At 41.7% G+C, this 23,121-nt stretch overlaps 1 long non-coding RNA gene across 1 annotated transcript in view; it reads right to left on the bottom strand.

Moving 5' to 3' along the window:
• The window catches only part of LOC108384496 (uncharacterized), a 43,225-nt gene extending 20,418 nt beyond the window's left edge, over nt 1-22,807 (bottom strand). Inside the window, exon 1 of the long non-coding RNA XR_001850047.3 lies at nt 22,651-22,807. This is a non-coding gene — a long non-coding RNA (uncharacterized lncRNA). The remainder of the gene's footprint in view (nt 1-22,650) is intronic.
• Between the last annotated feature and the right edge of the window lie 314 nt (nt 22,808-23,121).

Here is a 23,121-nt window from a genome sequence, read left to right as displayed (position 1 = left end):
ACTCACTCTCGATGCACCAGCCATCTGATGAATCAGAATAACTTTCCTGTCTGATGCTAGCCCATTTTCTACATGACCCATTTTTCTGCAGGAAGCCAATTTAGGGTGGGTAGGAGAATGACGGTCTGGGCTGAAAAGTTCACTGTCTTCCACTCAGAAAGCCTTAGATGGGAAATGAATAAAAATAATACATCCTTGCTTCTCAGTATAGGGAAAGCACACAAGACTTTGCATATATTACCAAGTCGCCCTGACAGCATCCCGGGATTGGAGGAAGGCAGATCTCTGCCTCCTGGGTGACAGCAGGATTTAGAGGTGTCTATTTTAGTCAAAGCCTGGCCCTAAAAGTTTGTAACCTAAAAGAAGCCTGCGAACCTTCCTGCCTGGGGCTTGTGTCTTGGTTATATAATAAGGCATTCAAGGCCACCTCAGACAATATTTCCAATTGCAATCTATGGCATGCCCTGCTTATGCCCCTCCATGGGCTGCCACTCCAGTGAAAATAAAGTGTAAATGTTTCCATGGCCTCTAAGTCCCTTCAGACTGAGCACAGCCTGCCTGCAGCTCGTTTTCTGCTGCTCTTACACTTCTCAGCCACATGCACCTTGCGGCTCCTTGCAGGATGGAGCTGGTCCTGCCTCAGGGCCTGTGCCTGGGTGGTGCCCTCTGCCAGAGCACCCTTCCCTCGGACCTCACCTTCTCAGAGGGGCCTTCCAAGAGCAGCCCCTCTAAATCAGTACAATACCTCCCTACCTCAGACCCTAACCCATTAGCTTATCCTATCTAGGACACCCAGATTTCTAGACCAGGTCATCTTTCACCTGCTGTTGTCTACCTGCCCCTGATAAAATGTAAGTTCTTGGAGGGCAGTGACCCTGTTAGGGGTTGTTCTTTCCAGATTCTCAGTATCTCCAACTGTGCATGATAGGAAAGTGAATGAAATTTACACACACAAACAGACACTCGTGGAGGTGGGGGTGGGAGATAAACATTTAGTCCCTAAAGGAGTGCTAGGTAGGTGTTAGGGTTGAACTGTGTCCCTCTCCCACAAAATTCATATGTTGAAGTCCTAATTCTCAGGACCTCAGAATGTGATCTTATCTGGAACAGGGGTCACTGCAGATGTAATTAGTTAAGAGGAGGCCACACTGGAGTTGGGTGAACCCTAATCCAATAGGACTGGTGTCCTTACAAAAGGGGAAATTTAGGAATAGACACCCATCCATGCAGAACACCATGTGATGATGAGGCAGAAATTGGGATGATGAGGCAGAAATTGGGGTGATGCTTCCATGCCAAGGAAGGCCAAGGATTTCCAGCAAACCACTGGGAGCTGGGCGGGAGCAGCCGCTTCTCCTTCACAGCCTCAGAAGGAACCAGCCTTGCTGATATATTGACCGTGGACTTCTAGCTTCCAGAATGGTGAGACAATAAATTAGTTTTGCACGCTACCTAGTTTGTGGTACTTTGTTATAGCATCCCAAGAAAAGTAACGGAGTAGTTCTAATGAGATCTAAATAACAGGTCTAAATGCCCTGTTAGGGTAGGCTGGCACACATCAATCCTTTTTCTTTACCATGTGCCCACAGTTTACAGCTAGGAAGAAAAGAAAAACAAAACATGGTTTGTCCTAAAGGAGCAGAACAGACAGTGGATTGAAAACTATGATCCGACTGTACTGCTGGGTTTTATCCAATGACTCTATGCTATCATCACAGTCATCAGCCCTACGTCACCTCCAGCTTCTCAGTTTATCAGATCAAATCCCAAATCAGTATGTGACAGTGCTTGGAAGATATTCTGATTAGAAGGTGCTCAGCTAACCTCAGTGTCCTTCCTTCCTCCCCCTGAAGGAAAACAGACCCATTCCTAAAGCAGGTCTCACACTGCCAATTCCTATGAGCTACTCTGTTCATTTACTCAAATATTCTGTTACTCATGAAACATTTATTTAAGGTTTACTATGTGCTAAATTTCTGCGCAAGGTCATAGACTCTAAAGACAAGCAGCAGAGTCTCCCGACCCTGAGGATCCTGCATCTCACACACGCAGGCAAGTAAAAAGCAGGACCTGCTATGATAAAGGTGACGGGGATGGGCTGCAAAACTTGGAAGGAGTAGCTTGCAGCACCCGATCCATCCCCTGAGAAGTAGAACAACAATATAAAAGACTATCATTTGGAGGCTTTAAGATCTACCCAGATAGCCAGGACTTTAAGAAACAAGATCCCAGAGAGAAGGGAAATTCACTGAGGGGAGGCTGCCATGGCCGCCGCTTTCCCTCAAAGCATTCGCTGATTTCTAAGTGGAGTGACGGGAAACCTGAGGAGGTGATCTGAGAGAAGGAACCGAGCAGTTTCCTGTAGTTGCTTGGGTCTGAAGAATCAGAAGTTGTAATTCAGAGAGCCACCAACTTAGCCAAAACTGGAGAGGCCAAGTTTTCAGAGGACTAGTAGAAAGGACCACGTCCAATAGCCTCAGCCATTTTCCCTGCAGAGAGATCAGCCTATTGGTAAAATGGACCAAGAGAGGTAGGAAAAAAGTAGCAGCCACAAGGCTGAAGAGCCACGCAGAGTCCTTGACATTACCACAGTCCTGGGAGATTTTTAAAAAAATGCAATTCAGGCTTGACAATGAAGAGCTGCCCTAATAAAACCTCCAGGCATTCATCTGGAAGCCTTGAAGAACCTCGTCCTAGCACAGTGTTCCTCAAAGTGTGGTCCATGGATCCCTGGGGGCTCTGGAATCCTTCTAAGAGGTTGAAGAGTTCAGAAGTATCTTCAAATAATACCATGCCATTTGCCTTTGTTACTGTGTTGACATTTGCCCTGAGGAAGCAAAAGTGATGGTGGATACTTTACACAAATCAAGGCAATGGCACCAAAGTGTACTATTAGTCATTGCACCCATTACCATCAGGCATTCACAGAAAACAAACAAACAAAAAGCTGGTTTCACCTGTGAATGTCCTTGACAAGGCAGTAAAAACGGTCAATTTTATTAAATCTTGACTCTTAAGTACATACCTTTTTTATATTCTGTATGGAAAAAAATGGAGAGTATATATGAAGTATTCCTGCAAACTGAAATATGACTGTCGTCTCAAGGAAAAGTACTTGTGTGATTTTTTGAGTTGCAAGCTAAACTAACCTCTTTTTTCATGGAAATATTATTATCTGAAAGAAAACTGACAGAGAAACTATGGTTATTCTGACTTGAATTAGCAGACATTTCCTCAAAAATATACAAGGAACACCTGCCTTTTCAAGAAAAAATACTGACAGTATATTTCAATGATTAAATTTGAGTTTAAGTGAAAATTACAGTTTGAAAAATTCAATCTGTCACTCTGAGCTTGATAACCACCCACTACTTAAAGACTTTTCTGATAATAAGATTGATAATGGTGTTAACGAATATGATTTTTTGATGTTGTATAATGAAAAGTGTTAGCATTTGGAAGATTTACATAAGTCAATGACCAATATTTTCCAAATGATCAGTGCATGATGGCACAAATTCATGCATAGATAAAAGTTTCATTCAATGTGCAAGATAGAATAATGACTTTTAATATCACAGTATGTAAGAAGTTCATTATATGGTTTCAGATGCTACATTGCAATTAATCTTTAAGAAATGACCACTTGCATTTTGGTACAGTATAGAAGAATAACACAGTGATTTGAAAAGGATTTTAAAATACTCCTCTCATTTCCAATTATATATTTTGTGGAGACAGATTTTCTTCACATACTTTAATCAAATAATATACTGAACTTTGAATGCAAAAGCAGATATAAGATCTAGTTGCCTTTCCTTAAGGCAGACATCAAAAAGATTTGGAAAAAAAGTAAAACAATGTCACTTTTATCACTAAATATTTTTCTTTTTGAAGACAGAGAAATTTTTCATAAAAATATATAATTTAGGCTAATATGGAATTGTATTTTGATTATTGTTTTAAATAAACTAATAAATATAAGTTTTTCAGTTTCTAAATAAATATCAGTATACTGTGTATCCAACTCACTTAAAAGCTTTTTGGGAACTCAATAATTTTTAAAAGTATAAAGGGATCTTGAGACCTAATATTTTGAGAATCATTAATCTAAAACATTTACCAAAATTGACCATATGCTAGGTTACCAGCAAGTCTTGACAAATTTCAGTTTCAAAATTATTCGGGTATTTTCTTTGACCAGAGTAGAATTAAATTAGAAATCAATTTTTAAAAAAAAGAATAAGCAACAATCAGGAAATCTCCAATACTTTGAAATTAATCTATTCACTTCTAAATATCCTGGTGTCAAGAAGAAATCTCAATGGAATTTGGAAAATATTTTGAAGTAAATTACAATAAAATTATGATGTCAAAATTCATGAGATCTAAATACTGGTATACTATAGGGAAATTTATAGCACTAAATGTTTATATTAGAAAGAAGAAAGTCTGAAAAATAAGTGATCTAAATATCAATTTTGAGAAGCAAAAACACCAAAAGCAAATTAAGCCCCAGAAAAGTAGAGAGGAAATTGATAAAGTAAGAGACAAGGATTTAAAACACAAAGATGCAATGGAGAAGTCAATATAAAACAACAGTTGGGTCTTTGAAAAAGCTAATAAGATTTATAAAACCTTAAAATATTCATCAAGAAAAATGGAGAAGGCATAAATTACCAATATCAAGAATAAAAGGTGTCATTAAATAATTTTGAGACTGGTATTATGAAAAAGTTAGTATAAATATTAGAAAATCACAATTTACCAAAACCGAGAGAAAGAAATAGAAGATACGAGTTCTATACATATTAAGGAAATTGAACCTTTAAGTCAAAACATTCCTATAAGGAAAACTTCAGGTGCAAATTCACTCAAATATTTCAAGGGAAAATAACACATATCTTAAACTTTTTTCCCCCATAGAATATAAACATCTTTTCAATCCATTTGGTGAAGCATTGTAACTTCAGTGTGGAATTCTGACAAGGACATTACAAGAAAGAAAAATTACCAGCCAATTTCTTCCACGACTATGAACAAAAAATCCTAAATAAAATATTAGCAAATTGAATTCCATCATTTAGAAATAGGATAAAAAATGATGACAAAACCAAGTTTGTCATCAAGGTCAGCTGACATTCGAAAGTCAATGAAACATGTGCAACACACCCAGATATACTCACATGCAGAGAGATTCTAGTTCCTGGTTCAACATATAAAGAGCTGGAAATCTTCACTCTCATCCTCATGACAAGAAAAGAGTTAAGGAAACTGAAAATCAACAATTCTTAAAACCAGCAGAGAACTGGGGTCACAGGGCAAACTGCCTTGAAAACTGGAGAGAAAGAGCAGCTACAGAAGATCCCAGCTTAAGAGGAGTGGGACCCCCCTGCTGGCACCAGCACTGGTGGAAACACTTTGGAGTGTACCTGATGAACGGCTGGAGGCTCACGGAGGGCAATTTGAGAGTTAAAAACTCCAGTGGGGCTCAGTGTTAGAGGGGTCCCCACGCTACCAGGAGTTTTACCTCCAGAAGTCCTACCAGGTAGTCTCTGTGAAGATGAGATTTCCATCAGGTACCCATGTAGGTTACCCCTGCTTTCAGCAGGGACAGGTATAAAGCAGCTGGCTCAAAATATGGCCAGATCATTCTGTTCTCCCTAACAAAAGTCTGCTGCCCTCAAGGAAATTATCTTAGCAGAGCCTAACCTGAGCTTTACCAGGACCCACCTGGCCTGGGGGAAGGGAAATACCCAACCCAGACTCACTAAAAGACTGAGACCTAATCACAGGACCATCACCAAAGTCTTCCCCACCTCCCATGCTGTACCTCTCTACACAGATAGGGCTCCTATACAGGAATGGGGAATCAAAACTAAAAGAACTGCAAGCCTTAATTAGAAAAATTAATATAATAATCAATCATGCCATCTGAAGTATGAGCATATGTGAACAGTGGCCACATGAAACTATCGCTTAAAAAGCTGGAAAAAGTAAATAACTTTAAAATGCTTATATGCTGTTTATAAATACTTATCATGAACATGTTTATGAATGACTTGAAGCAGAATTTTTAAGTTCTAGAAGTCCTCACAGTACTCATCTTTCAAACTTTACATGTAGGCCATACGTGACTGAAGCCAAACATGATATGAGTCTTTTAGTTCTATTAGATCGTGATCGTAAAGGTAGTAAAGTTATGGACTTGAAGGGAAGTCATCTTAGTTTCTTCTGAATCTGCAATTATCATATCTGTGATTTTTCCCTTCCCTTCCTTTCCATTCCCATAAAACTCAAAATTAGACCCCTAAAAATATATGTCCAGATTTCACTTTCTTCCTAGCAAAAAATCATAGGCCTATAATAATCCTAAATGACTGTAAATTAATGTAGCTATCTTTCAAACACTGTGTTCTAGAATTCTGACAAACTAGAACAGAGCTTAAACTGTCTCCACCCACTTCCCACTATATTATATGCTCCATTCTCCACCCCCAGATGAAGGTTAGGTTGATAAATGGATTTTGGAGATGAAATAAAGCCAGACATCAAAAAAAAAAAAAAAAAAAAAAGAACTGCAAGCCTTAGACCCTATTTAAGAATCTATAGGAAAACCTAAAGACAAGAGGGGAGACACAAACCAGGACATCTGAGGAAATTTTAGCCTCTGATATCACAGCTACAGCAAATGATAAGCGCAGCCTGCCACTAGCCAGGCCAACATAAACCTCCCAGTAAAGGCCTGTATTCCTTGTGCTCAACACAGCATGTTAGGCTTCCAACAAAAAATTACCAGGTGTGCTAAAAATTACAGTCTCAAGTGACAAGGCATCAGAACCAAACTTGGATATATTGCCAAGGTTTTGGAATGATCGGACTGGGAATTTAAGGTAACTACAATGACTATATTAAGAGTTTTAATGGAAAAAGTGAACAGCACACCAGAGCAGATAGGTAAGTAAGCAGAGAAATGGAAGCTCTAAAAAAGAATCAATAAGGAAATGCTAGACATCAAATACACAATGAAGAATATTTGCAATGGTCTCATCAGTAGACTGGACAGAATAAAGGAAAGAAAAGAATCAGTGAGCCTGAAGATCACCCGAAACTGAAATAAAAAGAGAAAAAAGAATGAAAAAAGATGGAACAGAACACCCAAGAACTGTGGGACAATTACAAAGGGAATAAACTACTATAAATAATATCTCCATTGTGACTGCATCAGAAACATTACATACCTAAGAATAAATCAGACAAGATGGTCAGCTCTCCAAATAGAAAACCACAAAACATTATTGAGAAAAAGTAAAGACATACATTTTTATTGAAAAAAATCAATAAATGAAAAATATACTACACTCATGGATTATAAAACCCAAAACTGATGTTCATTCTTTCTAAACTTATTATTGTTTCAGGACAATACTAATGAAGACCCCAGAAAGTTGATTTCTATGAAAACTGAAAAACTGGATCTATAAGTTTTATGAAATGCAAAGGGCCAAGAGCAGCAGAGACAATCTAGAAGAATAAAGTTGAGACTTAAATTTCAGATATCAAGATGTATTATAAAGTTATGGAAACTAAGACACAAAAGTAGACAAATGGATGAATAGAACAGAGTAAGAAGTTCAGAAACAGACCCACACAAAGTTGTTTTACATATGAGAAAGGTTACATTTCAAAGCAGTGGGGAAAGGATGATCTTTTCAATAAATGATCAATTGGGTATCTGTATTTTTAACAACAAAACCTGATTCCTGTTTATATCTTAAACATAAATCAATTCCATTTAAATTGTAGACATAAATATGAAAAAAATACTTTAAAAAGTTTCTACAAGATAATTTAAAAGACTGTAAGAAAATATCTTCATGATCTTGGGTAGCAAAAGTTTCTTTAGCAGGGCAAATAAGTATTAAACAACTAGAAAAAATAGTAACAATGAGCCTACATTAAAATTTAGAACTTCTGTTTAACAAGGACAACAGTAAAAGAATGAAAAGGCAAGTCACAGAATGGAGAGAAAATTGGCAATACCTATGTATGACAGAGAACTTGAACCTAGAATAGTTAGGGAAATCTCCAAAACAATTTAAAAAGAAAAAAGGAAAAAGCAGACAACCTAATAGGAAACTAGGCAGAAGATTGAATTTAGCTTCACAGAAGATAATAAAGTGCTCCCCAAACATATAAAGCAGTGCTCAGAAAAAATGCAAATTAAATGCGATAATGCTATAGCCCATCAAAATGACAAAATTAAAGATGGGCAAGAACGATTGTTGGCAAGAATGTAAAGCAACTGGAGCCCTCATATACTGCTGGTGGCAGTATACATTAGCACATGGGTGGGAGTGTGGTCTTTGAAAACTTCCTTAGGGGCATCTATTACAATTGAATATATGCCAACCCTATAGCATGACTGTTTTTCATTAGGTGTACGACTGACTGATTTTGTACAATATGAACAAAAAGATATGTACAAATATATTCACAGTGCTATTGCTCATAATAACTCCACACCAGAAGCAATCTAAATATCCATCAGTAGAAGAATGGATAAATGAACTGTGGCATGTTCACGGAATGAAATTCTATATGACCATCAGTACAAACGAACTACACAGCTATGTGCAACCCATATAGATGAAGCTCACAAATGTAATAGTAAATGACACAAATCAGACAGCTATTTTTATAAAATTCAAAAACAGGTGAAACCGATCTATGGTTACAGTGGGAAGAGCAGAATTGCTGGGGGGTCAGTGCCTGGAAGGAAACCCTGGGGTCCTGGGGTGCTGGTGGTGTCCCGAAGCTTGATCTGGGTGCCGCCTGCATGGGTGTGATCGCTTAGTGGGAGTTTATCAGGTAGCATCTCATGATATCTTCACTTTAATGTGTGTATACTATATTTTCAATTAAAAATCTTGCTTTAATGAACACAAGCGAGGGGTCCATTTTACCTAGAGGGAGGGGGCGAGAGCATGCTCAAAACAGCCTAGAGGACCACCTCCGTTTCCCTCCTGTGGGCAGACAGCGCTGTGCTTTCATCCAGCCTGTATCACTCACAGATCCCAGCGCATTAACTGACACGTGGTCGTGGGAGATCAGCAAATCTCTGATGAATGAGAAACAAAGAGATGTTTCCCCTTACCACTGAAATTCTCTTGCCAATGGTTCTCTTTGGAAGCTGGCATCTCTTTTCCCACTTCCTGAGTCTGGCCTGGCCTCGTGATCTGCTTCCATCCATGGAAAGTGGCAGAAGAAGCAGTGGGGAGGGCATGGCCTCCAGAGGTCTTGCTTCCACTCCTGCTCTTGGAGCCCTGGGGCTGCTAAGCCAACAAACGCGGGCTAGCCTGTTGGAGGATGAGAGGCCGCATGGAGGAGGACCGAACACCCCGGCTGGAGCCCCTTGGCTGACCTGCCATCAACTGCAATGCCTGAGGGAGCCTGGGCAGGACGGAACCACCCAGCTACCCATGGGCTCCTGCGCAGTAATGAATCGTCATTGCTTTAAGCTACTAAGTGGAATAGTTTGATACTCAGAAATAGCTAACTGATTAAACAAAAGCCAGGGGAGGCGTTCACATAAACTATGACACAAACGGCACCCCATATGGTTTACTGTGTAACCCGCATACCAAACGCGATGGTCCTGGAAGCCCCGTAGGTGTGTTGGCTGGTCGGACCCCATTACCAGACTCTTCTCCCTGTCCGCCTGTCTATAGATGCTGTAAGTGCTGCAGTTGATGTCCCCGCTTCTTTGGCAGCTCGGTGTGGCCGTGTGACACGGTTCTGGCTAGTGAACTGTAAGCAGAAACCTGCTGGGAACGCGTTTCTTCCTCTCCCATCCAACTGGGCGCGTGAGCCTGGAGGTGCCACGGCCACATCTATGGCACAGCTGAGACAGCGCCTGTGGCATCAGTGACTTGAGCTACCAGATTTAGACCCCCCACAAAATTATTAACTAAAAGAAATACAGGATGCTCAGGGAAATTTGGATTCAGGTAAGCAAAGAATCCTAGCGTTTTAGTGTAACTATTTCCTGAATATAACATTGTTCCCAGCCCTGTGAATGAGCCACACGTCAGCCTGGGGTGCCTGTCCAGAGGCTTCCTGGGCATGACTTGAACCCCATTTGCCCTTGCGGCTGAAGCCAACAGACCTTCCTGACCGAGAGTCCCAAGCTGAGGGACAGGTGCCTGTGCTGGTCCTCCGGCCTGGCTGCCACCCTTTCCTTCCCATGTCCACAGACAGCGCTCTGCTGTCTTCTGTCTGCCAGTGATCGAGGGAAGGAGAAGTCTGATAGCAGTCCATTTGCTTCTCATTTTGTAAACAGGAATTCTTTTCCCTTGGAAATATGTAAGATTTTCTGCTGACCCCTGACGGGCGGCGGTCCTGCCAGGCTAGGCCCTGTGTCTCTTCACCTGCACTCAGTTGATTGTTTTCATCGACAGACTCAGGTCTTGGCCAGCTTGGGGAGATTTTTCTAGCATCTGTATAGTTAATGCTCCTCCTGTGTGGTTAGTCCATCCTTTGTATATTTGCTGTCATGGTTCTAGCCTACAAATTTCTTATTTTATCTCCCACTTATGATTTTTATATCCAAATATGTTTCTCTGGGTTTTGAGGCCTATCTTGCATTTCATCTTCAGACCACGGATCTGTGTCTAAATGGAAGACATCATTTCTTTGAAGATATGTACTTACTTTTATTTTAATTCAGAAATAATTCTTCTGTCGCAGTCCTCGCTGCAATGGAATCTCAAGTGCTCTCCCTGGCTTTCAGTCGAGCTGTGGTCTGCCTTCTGCAGCAGGGCTGTTCTGAGCCAGCTGGCGGCTTAGTCTTTTCCTAAATGCCTTGCATTTCTCCTTTGCCCCCTCACAGCTCTCTGCATCTCTGGAGCCATGCCTAGTGGCCAGGGGACCTCGGTGGTGGTAGCCCATAGGTGGTGGGTGCACAGCAGACCCCCTGTGGGCCCCTGGTGTCTAGCTCCAAGGGCTCAGTTTCCTGCTGCAGCTGGGCAGGAGCGCCCAGCTCCTCAGTTCCCCCACTGCAAGGTGCCCTCTGGGTCTCAGGAGTGGGCCACTAGGCTCACCTGATTGGCCTCCTCAGGACTGGGAAGACCAGTGGGTCCTCCAGGATGGTGCATGCTAGCTGGCTCCTCCCTGCCAGATGGGTCCAGCAATCTCCGGGCGCTGGCACTGATGAGCCCAGGTCTCACCGCAGGGCTCTTCCTCAGGGCTCACGCTCTTCCTGGCCCAGGGAGGTCCAGCTGCTTACAGCCTTTGGGCCTCCCCTATACTTGGTCGCCCCTGCTTTCCCTGGGCTCAGGGGAGGTAGCTGATACTTGAAATGAGATACCGTGAGAAAAAGGTATCAGGAGTAAGTTTTTTCATCACCATCTTCCCATAAATGCCCCGCCCTTTTTATTCTAAAGTTTTGAACTTTGTAGAATTTTGTATTACATTTTTAACCAGAAAAAAATAAATATTTTTAATACCAAAAGAGCTTTAGTTAAAGCATTATAAAAGGAGAAAAAAAATTCATTTGACTTCATTGAATCAGAATATAAAATTCCTTCTTCCAAGATCATGCCTGGCAAACTGCCATGCCTAGGAGTCCTGGACTGGTTGAGTAAACCATGGCACATCCACCCAAACGGAATACATGACCAGAGAGCCGTGAACAAGGACAGGATCTGTGTGCACCGACAGAGAATACCAGCTCGTCATGGTGAGGGGGAAGGTCTGGTGCAGAATAGAATATTGTGCTTTTCTGTAAAGGGCCAGAGAGTAAATACTTTAGACTTGCAGACCACAGGTGCTCTCTGTCCCAGCCTCTCAACTCTGCCACATTAGCAACAAAACAGAAACAGACATGGACAACATATAAACTAATGAGTGTGGATGTGTTCCAATAAAGTTTTATTTACAAAACAGGGAGCAGGCTGGACTTGGTCATGGTATATAGCTTGGAACTCCTGGTGTCATGGACATACCCTAAAGTGATCTCCCAGGGTGCCATACCCTTATATAATCCACTGCCCTGGGGGGCACAGAGTCTTACTTGCTCCTGAGCTACTAGAATACAGCAAAGGTGAAGGGACTTTGCACATGTAGTAAGATCCCCATTCAGTTGGTTCTGTGTCCATCATACGGGACCTCATCCTGAGAGGTCCTAACCTAATCAAGTAAAAGCCCTTGAAACTGGCCCTTCTTTAGGTCAGAGATTATTTCTTCTACTGGCTCTGAGAAGCAAGCTGTCACGATTTCATAGCTGCAAAGAAATGAAGTCAGCCAACAATTTGAGAGGGGTTAGAAGCCAGTTTTTCCCTAGTCGAGCCTCGGATGAGAGCACAGCCTGACTAACAAGCTGATTGGTACTTTGTGAGACCCTGTGCAGAAAACCCGGCAAAGCCACACCCTTATTCCTGACCCACAGGAACTGTGAAATAATAAATATGCATTGTTTGAAACCTCTAAGTTTGTGGTAATTTGTTATGCAACCTAGAAAATTAATATGCCTGTTGTATAAAGTCTGTCATTATTTTTTGGAAAAGGGAGAAAGTAACAATATAAAAGCTTAAATTTTTACAAAGAAACATGGGAAAGATAAACAGGAAATGAATAAAAATACCTGCAGGGTGAGGGAGACATGGGTGTGTGTAGCGGGTGGGGGGGGGAACAAGAATTTTGAGGCCATGAATTTCTGTATTGTTTGGATATTTATGCCACCTAAATATATTATCTATTCAAAAGGTTAAATTAAATCTTAAAATGCCTCCTGCTTTCTCATTCAGTAATCAAAGACTATTTTTCAGATTTGCACCTTTTACCTTGATTCTTTTCTGCATCAAAATGACGATATTATAGCCTGTTTCTTTGCCTTCAGAATGCCTTCTTTTAATCTCAACTGGCCATCCTAGGAAGAATGCTCGACCTTCCTCATTGTTCCCCTGGCCCCAGACACCCCAGTAAAAGCTTGTTAATGAAGGAGTGAGGCACAGTGACCCTCATTTTGGTGTTCGGGTACCAAGCCCACCCGAACAACTCCTGGTCTACAAACCCCTCCCTGCTGTGGACCAGATTTCACTCTTCCCTTGAAATAAAGCATCTCCACAGAACAAGCTGCCTCCCACCCACCTCCTGGCAATAGATGTTGATGAAACATGATGCCTGAAGCATTCTGAATGTCTTTGGGAATATGTCATGCAGAGAAGACAGTGATATGGCCACAGAGAGGCAGGGGAATCTGTTCTTCTCTGGCTCATTTTCTGAAAGAAACTTGCCCTTTCTCTCAGCTGAGCCGTCCTGCAATCACTGCACACAGGGACAGTTAGATGACATGGCTGTCCCTCCCCTTGCTCCAGGCGCAGCCCTGCCACCGTCGGAGTGGATGAGGGTTGAGGGGTCAGGCTGCCCTCAAGACTTCACTGGGCTCAGGAAAGGAGCTCTCCTGGCCTGAATCAAAGGTGATGCAGGCTCATACATGGGGGTGGGCCTGGGACATGCCTGCCGGCATGAGTATACTTGCACACAGACACAAACACACATACACACACGTGCATTTTCCCTGTTAGGTGTCTTAAAATGCCAGTCAGAGGCCGCTGATCTGTCCTGTCAATACCCTGGGGATAACTCACACCTGCTGGACACTCGAATGAACTACTGCCAGCTGCTGCCATGTGCCCCTCAGCCTGGAGGGCCGTGCCTGTCTAGGCCCCAGTACTCATGGCCTTTTCATAGGCCTCTCTGAGTGTCACCCAAGCCCCCAAGCCCACAGGTAGAACATATTAAACAGTCCCTGGTTAGAGGTCGGGGAGGGGGAAACCTTAGTCACACAAACATACAAGATTTCCCCAGGTGGCAGTGAAAATTCCTAACTGAATCTAAAGTACCAATAACGAGGAGAAAATGCTCACAATGTAGTAAGTTTTTTAAAAAGCAGTTTCCAAAACAATACTACAATCCCATTTTTCTAAATATACCCACTTCTGTAATATCTTATGTCTCCCTGGAACTCCAGTCACCTGGCTGGTCATCCGCTCTGCATCCCCACTAGCATTTCAAATCTGCTGTGTCCTAAATGGAGGTGGGGGCTTGCCCTCCCAGCTGCTCCTCCCCTGGGCTCCCCCACATCAGGGAAGGTGACCCCATTCTTCCTAATGATGAAGCCCTCGTGACTCCTCTTTCTCTCTCATCAGATGCCCAGTTTATCCACTGAAATAAAGTAGAAACAATTTCCTGAAAAGTAGACAGTGACAAAGATAAAGAAAATAGGAGATGATAAATAAGAAAATTAGAGGTTCAGTCTAAGAGGTGCTACAGCCTAAGTCCAGGAGGTATTCCATGGGGTAAAAAAGACAGAGAAACTGGGGGAGAAAAAAAATTACTTAAAAAAAAAACAGATGTGAAAGTTTTTCCAGGACCCACAGATATGAGTTTCCAGATTGAAGGGTGTTTTGCAAGTGCTGAGCATAGATGAATGAAAATAGATCCATGCCAAAGCCCACTACTGGAAAATTTAGAACCCAGAAATGAAGAAAAGATCCTAAAATTTTTCAATGAGAAAATGCAAGCCATAAACAGGGAGTCAGGAACTGGAAGAGCATTCTATTTCAAAAGAGCAGCTCTAAAACTGAGAAGAAAGCATGCCTTCAAACTTCTAGGGGGAGCTTCTTTCTAACCTGCAATTCTGTAAAACGTCAGTCAAGTTTGAGGATAGAACAAGGACATTTGCAGGCATGCATGCTCTCTAAACACTTTTTTATTTCCCAGGGCTCTTTGCTGTGAAACTACTGCAGGATGCATTCCACCAAAACAAAGGCATAAACCACAGGGAAAGAGAAGGGCTCTAGAAAGCAGAGGTCCAACACAGAATAGAAGAGAAGGTATTCCCAGGAGGATGGGAAAGGGAGAGTCCAAGGTGACAACTGTGTGGCAAGAGTGGAAAATAACCAGTGCCAATGAAAACCACGAGGACTGGAGAGGAAAGAACCCTCCAGGAAAAACACGGGCCTGCAAGATTATCAATATGTTTCCCTACATGGAGCTCTGACAGTGTTGAGGATAAATAACTGATGGGCACAAAGAAACAAGAAGAAACAATGTAGCTATTAATTCCAGAAGAAATCAACTGTTGTGAAAAGAAATGATATCATAGGATATTAGGATATATGTGATTCAGCTGCAAATGATGTAAATATTCCCAAACTATGTTCAAGATCACATAGATGCAGAATGCCAGTCTGAGAAACTGTACAAGGGCACGTTGGGGAGGATGTGGCAAGGGAAGCAGAGAGGAGGCTCGTGTAAGAAAGCCAAAGGCTCTTCCGCTTTCATGGAGGACAGTCCCTAGATAACATCAAGCTTTAAATTAACAAAGAGCAGTTCCCTGTTACTTAGAAATATGGAGAATCAGAAAACAAGAGGACAGCTAAATTTGCTGAAATCGATGACCTCTTGGGACTGGACATGAGTATGAGAAGAGGACCGTGGACTTGTTTTTATTATAAGCCTCTTAGTACCCTTGATGTATACATTTATGTAAACATACTACTTTGATAAAAATTTAAAATTATACTACAAAGTCACAATGGAAATCACCATGCATATCCCCCATATCAAAAAGAACTTTAATTTTGTAAAAATGAAGAACAAAGGATGAAGTTGAAATCCACAAGTACAGGGAAATTACTAACATACTACAGATGTTCTACTCGAGTCTAATTTACTCCTTAGTGAACATGTTTTGTTGTTCTTTGATTTGTTTTGCTCCTGTTATATAAACCCTGAGATATCACAATACATATTTGAAGCCTTTACATACCTAAATCAAGCATATATTTATTACTTCCTGCAGTGTCTTAGTGCCTGGCATCCAGAATCTACTTAAGGAATATTTATTGACTTGAATTAAAGGGTTTTGATCTTCTTTGAGTCTGAGCTTCCTCAGATTTTCTTAGGTTCCTTTAAGAACTATCTCCATGAAAAACATTTCTAAATGTTCTGTAAGACTTCACAGAGACATTAGTCATTAACTTGCTTAATGTTCCTTGCAGAAGGATCTACAAGATAAATTATTCTCTGAATTAAAAGCCCCAAAGTCAATCTTCTGATGAAATGATGTCTCACAGTGAGGGCGATGTAACCACACTTTCGCCTCAGCACCTGGGGCTGCAGGTGTGGTGCCTGTCCCAAGTAGATCATAACTTGGGGCACCATTGAACTGATAGAGAATTAATGAAAGTCTTGGCTAATGCTCACTCCAGAGATGGAGAGAGGCCGATTTTCTTCCTTTTCCAAGGTATTGATTTTAAACAGATATTTATTCTCATGAACATGAATTGCATTTCCCACTCTTTCATAGATCTGATAGTGAACAAGTTTTCACTTCTTTTCCTGAATGGCTATCCATGGAACAGAATGTCTCCGTACTTTAACAACTAAAATTTGCTACCGTATGAACTTGGCAATAAATTGTGTTCTTCGTACATCTGACCAGCTGAGTCGAATATGCATCTACTGGTGTTGATGATGGATCAGAACCATCACCAGGAGCTTTGCCCTCCAAAGTCTAAGGCACCCCCCTTGGCACGGCGCTGCCATCTGGACAGACTCGTGATGTGGGGCTGCCAAGATGCTCCCAGACTTCCCTTTTAGGAAACTGCTGTCCTCAGCAGGCCGACTCCTGTCCTGAAGTCAATGACTTTATTGCACTGAAGTTTCTCACCTTCCAGTGTGGCTTTTCACTGAAAGCACAGGAGTTGAGTTGTTGGAAGACATGTGTCTCTGTGTTTCTCATCTTCAGCACGTGCCTCTAGCCTCTCACCCCATGAACTCAGTACCTTCCTTTCTCAAGTGGCATCCTTCATCTTTCATAATCCTAAATTTGTTCTCTGCCTATGCTCAACTCTGCAGACACACTGGGCTTACTATTGGCCTATTGTCATAGGAACTACTAAGCAGGTTGTCACTGGTCATTACTCACCGCCTTTCATAAACCTGAGTTAGTGTCTGAGGTTTGTTGTCTAACAAGCAGTGAAAGTCTGTGCTGCTTTGTGGCTTATCAGATCAGGACACTTATGATTCCAGCAGAGACTTCCATTCCAAGGGGCAGGTCCTCAAGCAAAATATATCTTAACCATTTTCAGATCTGTCCCTCATAAAATGGCTCTGTAGATCCACCTAAGTGGCAGCTTCATCTTACTACTGCTCAGGTTTCTTATTCTTGGTACATGAACACAGCGTCTGCCCAGAATAATGTCAGGATCTGAGGCTCCCTGAGCTTCACATTTTGAAGGGCCGAATCAACAGAGGTCGGTATGCAAGAGAGTCTTCAGTTCTTCCAGTTGGAGATGGGTGTGTAGAATCAGTCTCTAAAGGAGGGACTCGATCTCAAATATGCTTAAGGTACTTGCAGTGAGACCATGAAGGTAACAGACAGGCCTCTTGTTCTCACAAAAGACAATCAGATGGTTTGCTATTGGGTTGTTGAAATCTTCTTCACCCAAGTGGATTTCTGCAGATGGAGGTTTGACATGAAAAATCCCATCATCAGAAGGAGGCTGGACACATCAAAATGCCCCTCCCAAGATCCAAGATTAATATGATCCTACACCACCAACTTTCTTTTCCAAGCCACAAGCAGAAACAGTGTGAGCTGGCTCATGGATGACTCTGAGCGCAGTGAGGTTATGCCTGGTTCCAGCAAAGAGCTACCAGAGTAAGCTAGACCTGTGGTGAAAGGACAATAACGGTCCTTCCAAAGACAGCATCTACAATTTCCTTCCTCTTTCCAGAAGTGCAAAGAGACCTTCTAAGGATGGAAGCTTTTGTTCTCTCACTTGTACTTCACCTAGAACTATTGCCTTCACCACATACACCACAGTCACCAGCACCTTCACCACCATAACCACTGCTACCACCATCACCACAATCACCACCGCCACCACCGCCACCATCGCCATCACCACCGCCACCGCCACCACTTCCATCCTCCTGCTTACCATCTTAGTAAAAAATAAAGAAAAATATACAGGCTTTTATTTCTGAAGTATAATTGAATTAATACCAGAACTCCCCATCCCTCTGTTGAAATGAATAAACAAAAAAGACCTGATTAAAATAATTTAAATAGCTTTTTAAATGCACTGATGGGCTGGCAAAAATGTTAAATATAAATACAGGTTGGAATTGTTCTCTAAAATTTCATGCCTTCCCAGAACCTGTAAATATGAACTGATTTGGAAATAGGGTCTTCACAGACTTAATTAAGTTAGTATGAAGTCACACTGGATTAGGGTGGACCCTACTCAGATAAGGACTGGTATCCTTATAAGAAGAGGGAAATTAGGGCACAGAGAGACACAGACTCAGAGAGAAGATGACTGTGAAGAGGAAAATAGAGATTGGAGGTCTACTAATGCCAAGGAATGCCAGGGATTGCTGGAAACCCCCAGAAGCTAGCAAGAGGCAAGGAAGGATTCCACCCTGGAGCCTCTGGGGGGAGCATGGGCCTGGCAAAACCCTGATTCCTGACATCTGGTCCCCAGAATTGTGAGCGAATAAATTCTTGCTGTTTTAAGCCACTCAGTTTGTGACAATTGGTGTAGACGCCCTGGAAAGCTAATACAAGAGAAAGTGGCAACTCTAAGAGGTAGCTGGAGAAGGAAAGCCAGCTTCACTCGGGGGGCACTGCTTACATCCAGGCAAACTGAGGCCTCAGCTCATGGCTCCTGAGGATAGAGAGAACAGGAGAAAGAGCTCAGCGCCCACCCAAGGCAGGCGATGAACTGAGTAAGAATCTCCATGCAGTGCCTAAAAGTAGAACCCCCCAAGAATATAGTTAAACCAGCAATAAAGTTGCCCTCACCAAAGGGCACTGAAAGGAAATTGTCTGTCTCCAAAACTGGTACTGAATGAAAAGGGGAAAAACTCCACTTTGAAAACTTTGAGCAGCCCTCATACAGTTCAAAGTCTGAAATAATGCCATGTGAACAGTCTGTCAAAGTCTTAATCGAGGTTGATTTCACTTGAGATTGGAATCCCCTTAAGCATCTATAGAAACACGTGTAAGTTTGCTCTGGTTTACCCACCGTCAGGTCTGCAAAAACTTCTGAAAGTAAACAAAGTTCCAGGGAAGAAGCCAACTTTTAAATGTCAAAAAACAAAAAAGAGAGCAAGGCTATATGACCCAGAGAAAACAGAATCCTCAACCAGACAAGTCAGACCTGCAACCACTCAGCCACTGAATTGTATAACATAGTGGATAAAATTAGTAGCCTAATAAATTTAAGGAAGTAAAAGAAAATAAAAGATATGAATTTAGATGCAAGAGGCTATAAATACAAATAGGAGATTTAGAAAACAAAATTGAACTTAGTAAACAAAAGTGCAATAATTCAAATTAAAACTCAATTAGACACAGCTGAAGAGAGAATTAGTGAGCTAAAAGATACATTGCAAGAAATCTTCAGCATAGAGACACTGAGAATTAGAAAAGGGAAGTTAAGAAGCGTGGAGGAAGTTAAAAGTATGAACATGCAGGTAATCACAGATCTGTAAGGAAAAAAGAAGAGAGATTTATAATTTGAAAAGGTAATAGTTGAATGAATTTCAAGCCAGGATGATTAAAAAGAAATTCACACCTAACAAATCGTAGCACAAATTTTCAGTACACCAAAAAGAAAGAAATAAAAGCTGACTGCCTTCAAAAGAATGATAAATGGAAGTGACAGCTGATTTCTCAATAGCAATAAAAAAAGCTAGAAGGCAGTGAATGATATCTTCAATAAACTGGGAGAAAATAACAGTCAAATAAAATTTTATATCTTGTGGGGGGAAAAATAGCTTTCAAGGATGAGGACAAAATAAGGTCATTTTCAGATAATGAAAAACTGAGAAAGTGTGGTACCAACACCACTTCTCCAGAGGAAAATACAATGCATGTACTTCGGGCAGAAGGAAAGGAATTGCACATTGATGGTGTGAAATTTAAAAAAAAGATAAGCAAAGATACTGACAAATACATAGATGAATCTAAACAAAATTAAATACATAAAAGAATAATGGAAATTCTTGTGCATAATATGTCACTGAAGAATGGAATAATTGGAGTAGAACTGTTCAAATGCCCTTATAGTGGTCAGGATGTTGAAATAGCAGATATTCTTATTAAAATTAATTTCTAGAGTAAACACAAATAGAGGAGAAATAGGGTATATAACTAATGAACTAGCAGAGATGGAGAAAAGAAATAAGAAAAATTATTCAATGATGAATTCAAAGAAAGCAAGAAAAGGGAGAAAGTATGGAAAAATCAGAATAAATAGAAAACACAAATAAAGATGTTAGAAATAAATCCAAATACATCAACAGCTACAATTTTAAAAGAGGATTGAACATGTCTGACTTGAAGAAAACAACCAAATTATAGTTTTAGATCAGACTGGACGTTTTTTTAATTTAGCTACTTCTTTTTCTGACACACATACTAAGTTCTATGGCCCAGGGATTGAAAGTAAAGGTTGAACAATATATACAGGCAGAAATACCTATTAACAGAGTTTAAAAATACAGAGAACAGAAATTGACAGAACTACAAAAAGAAACAAAATACAATCACAGGGAGAGATTTTAACATACTTTTCCCAGTAATTAACTGACCAGCCATTAAGAATGGGTGACTCTAGGAGTGGCAGGGAAAATATGAGATAAATCTGAATTATCTTCTTGTGCCAAAAAATATGGAAGTGCTCAAGAAATGATGAGGCCAGGTCAGAAGAACACAAGAGACTCCCATTGGCCTATTGGCCAAATCTGGGACAATCTGAGCATCAAAAGAAAGAAAGATAGTAATGGGTTACAACTCTTTGATTTAAATAGGATTCTATTACCTATATTAATTAGTAATTAATTGACTAATTAGTAAAAGAGAAGCTTTCTCTTACCCTAGAATGTCAACTGACAAATCCAAAAGAAATCATGGAACTAGGAAATCATTGTTTGGCAACCAAGATAGGAATGATCGATTCAGGCAAAAACCACTGAGAGAGGCTAATCTGGAGGGCTGAAGTCCAATGAGAAATAAAATACATAGTCTCAAAGCATGTCGCCACAGGATTTTTATCAATCACTTCCTAATCAATAAACCATCACACATATTAGTTAAGTACACATCAGAGTAGCTTGACAAATGACAATAAAAGGTAACATCCCGGACAACGGTACACAGTGCCGACGTGCGCCTCTGGACCGGATGCACCCAGGAAGACTCAGCATCACTTTCGAGGGATTCCTGCATCACCCAGATCAAATCATCTGGTAACACTGAGGCAAACATCAATGGGGAGACATAGTGCAAGTAAGAGGCCTGGGCCCTTCTAGAATGTCCAGGTTGGAGAAGGATGAGGAGCAGAATGACAGACTGAAGAGGCATTTCAGCTGGGTGCAGAGCATGGTCCTACCTTGGACCCCGATCCGTAAGGGACCCTGTTGGGCCGAGAGATGGTTCTGGAGGGTTTGCGATGTAACAGTGCCGGTGGTAATTCCCTCACATCGAAAGCTGAAGCTGGGGTGTAGGAAAGGCTCCTTACATGCAGGAAGCACCCCAAAGGTTTAAGGGATGCCAATCCAGCATGTCTGCAGCTGATACCCAGTGCAGCCACTGCCAACTGACCGGGAGAAACCCTCTTTGTTATTCCAGAACCGTGTCACCTCAACATCCTCTCCTCCCTCCATTTCATGACCACAGTGAGCGTATTGATGTGCTCCTGGGAGGGCTGGGCATTCAGTTTGACTTTCTGAACATCCAGCTCTGATTTTGACATGTGCTGATACAGAAACAAGTGAGGAGGGACACTGAGAAAGGGGGAATGGAAATAATTCTCCATCCAGGACAAAACCACCTTGGCCTCCTGCTTTTGGCAAAATGCCTCTGCCTGTAAGTGATGCCCTCTCCTCAGCCACAGAGCTGAAACCAAATGAGTCTTCCTGCTTTAGCAGACAGTAAGGTTTGTACGGTGTGACCTCCAGAACACTGGTTAGGGCCCTCGAATTCTCCATCAGAAGGGAGTGCCTACCACTTTTGAGACAGTGTCTGTGGTGGAGAGCAGAGCCCGAACTCCAGTCCAGGTCGCTCGATTCTCAGCTGTGAGACCCTCTGGGACAGGCAGCCCCTCTGCTCGAGGTTGGCTTTCCCATCTAGAAAACAAGGTTAATCCGCCTGGGCTCAAAGATCAGCTGTGGGGCTCAACTGCAGAGACACAGGGACGTTGCCTGGAACATTCTAAGCACTCAGCAAATTATACCTGTTTTTATTCTCATCTAGGCATTTGGATACATTGTTATTTTCCCCACATCATTTGCGGAAGAACAGATGTCTAAGGTGCTAAGGTTTTCATTCAACCTGTTCCACTCTTTTCTAAGCTATTGCTAAAATAAATTTGAAAAAGAAATGGTGTTCTGCATAAAATGAATATCCATGCGACTTTGTCATCCACCCATAGAAATAGCTTTGTGTCTTCTTGGGTTTTTTTCCTCCTTATTTTATGAATTATGCTTTCACTGGACATCAGACAAATGCCCGGCAGCACTGCTCCTCTCCCCTCGGGCAGACCTGCCGGGAACCCTCACAGCACGCACCTGCCTGTACGCTGTGTGCCCAGGCCGCGCGGGAAGGCGGGCTGCGATCTGATGAAGCCTGGCGATGGGGCTGCCTCGGGGAGGAGAAGCTGGGTGGCCGAGGCAGGGTGGGAGGAAGACATCCTCTTCACCCTTCACCATTTCACATCTTTGGGATTCTGTACCACATAAATTGCATAGCTTTCGTAAGGATCAGTTAATTTTTAAAGACAAGGTTTCACGTAACTAAACCCTAGTCCTATCAACTCTGAGAACACCTTCACACCCTACTTTGAATCTTGAGTTCAGAGGTCATATTTCATCTTTACCCCAACTTGAGCAACTGTGTAATTTTTAAAAATTTTACATGACTGAGTTGGCAGGCAACGCAAGTAAAAAGTGAAACATTAGCACCAAATGTTAATGTGCAATCTCAAAAAAAAAAGATGATGTTTTCTCTCAAGATTTAGCAAGCATGTAGAAAAGTGAGGG

The sequence above is a fragment of the Manis javanica genome, chromosome 12, assembly GCF_040802235.1.
Source record: "Manis javanica isolate MJ-LG chromosome 12, MJ_LKY, whole genome shotgun sequence".
In the NCBI taxonomy this organism is placed as follows: Eukaryota; Metazoa; Chordata; class Mammalia; order Pholidota; family Manidae; genus Manis; species Manis javanica.
This window is presented reverse-complemented; position numbering and strand designations above follow the sequence as displayed.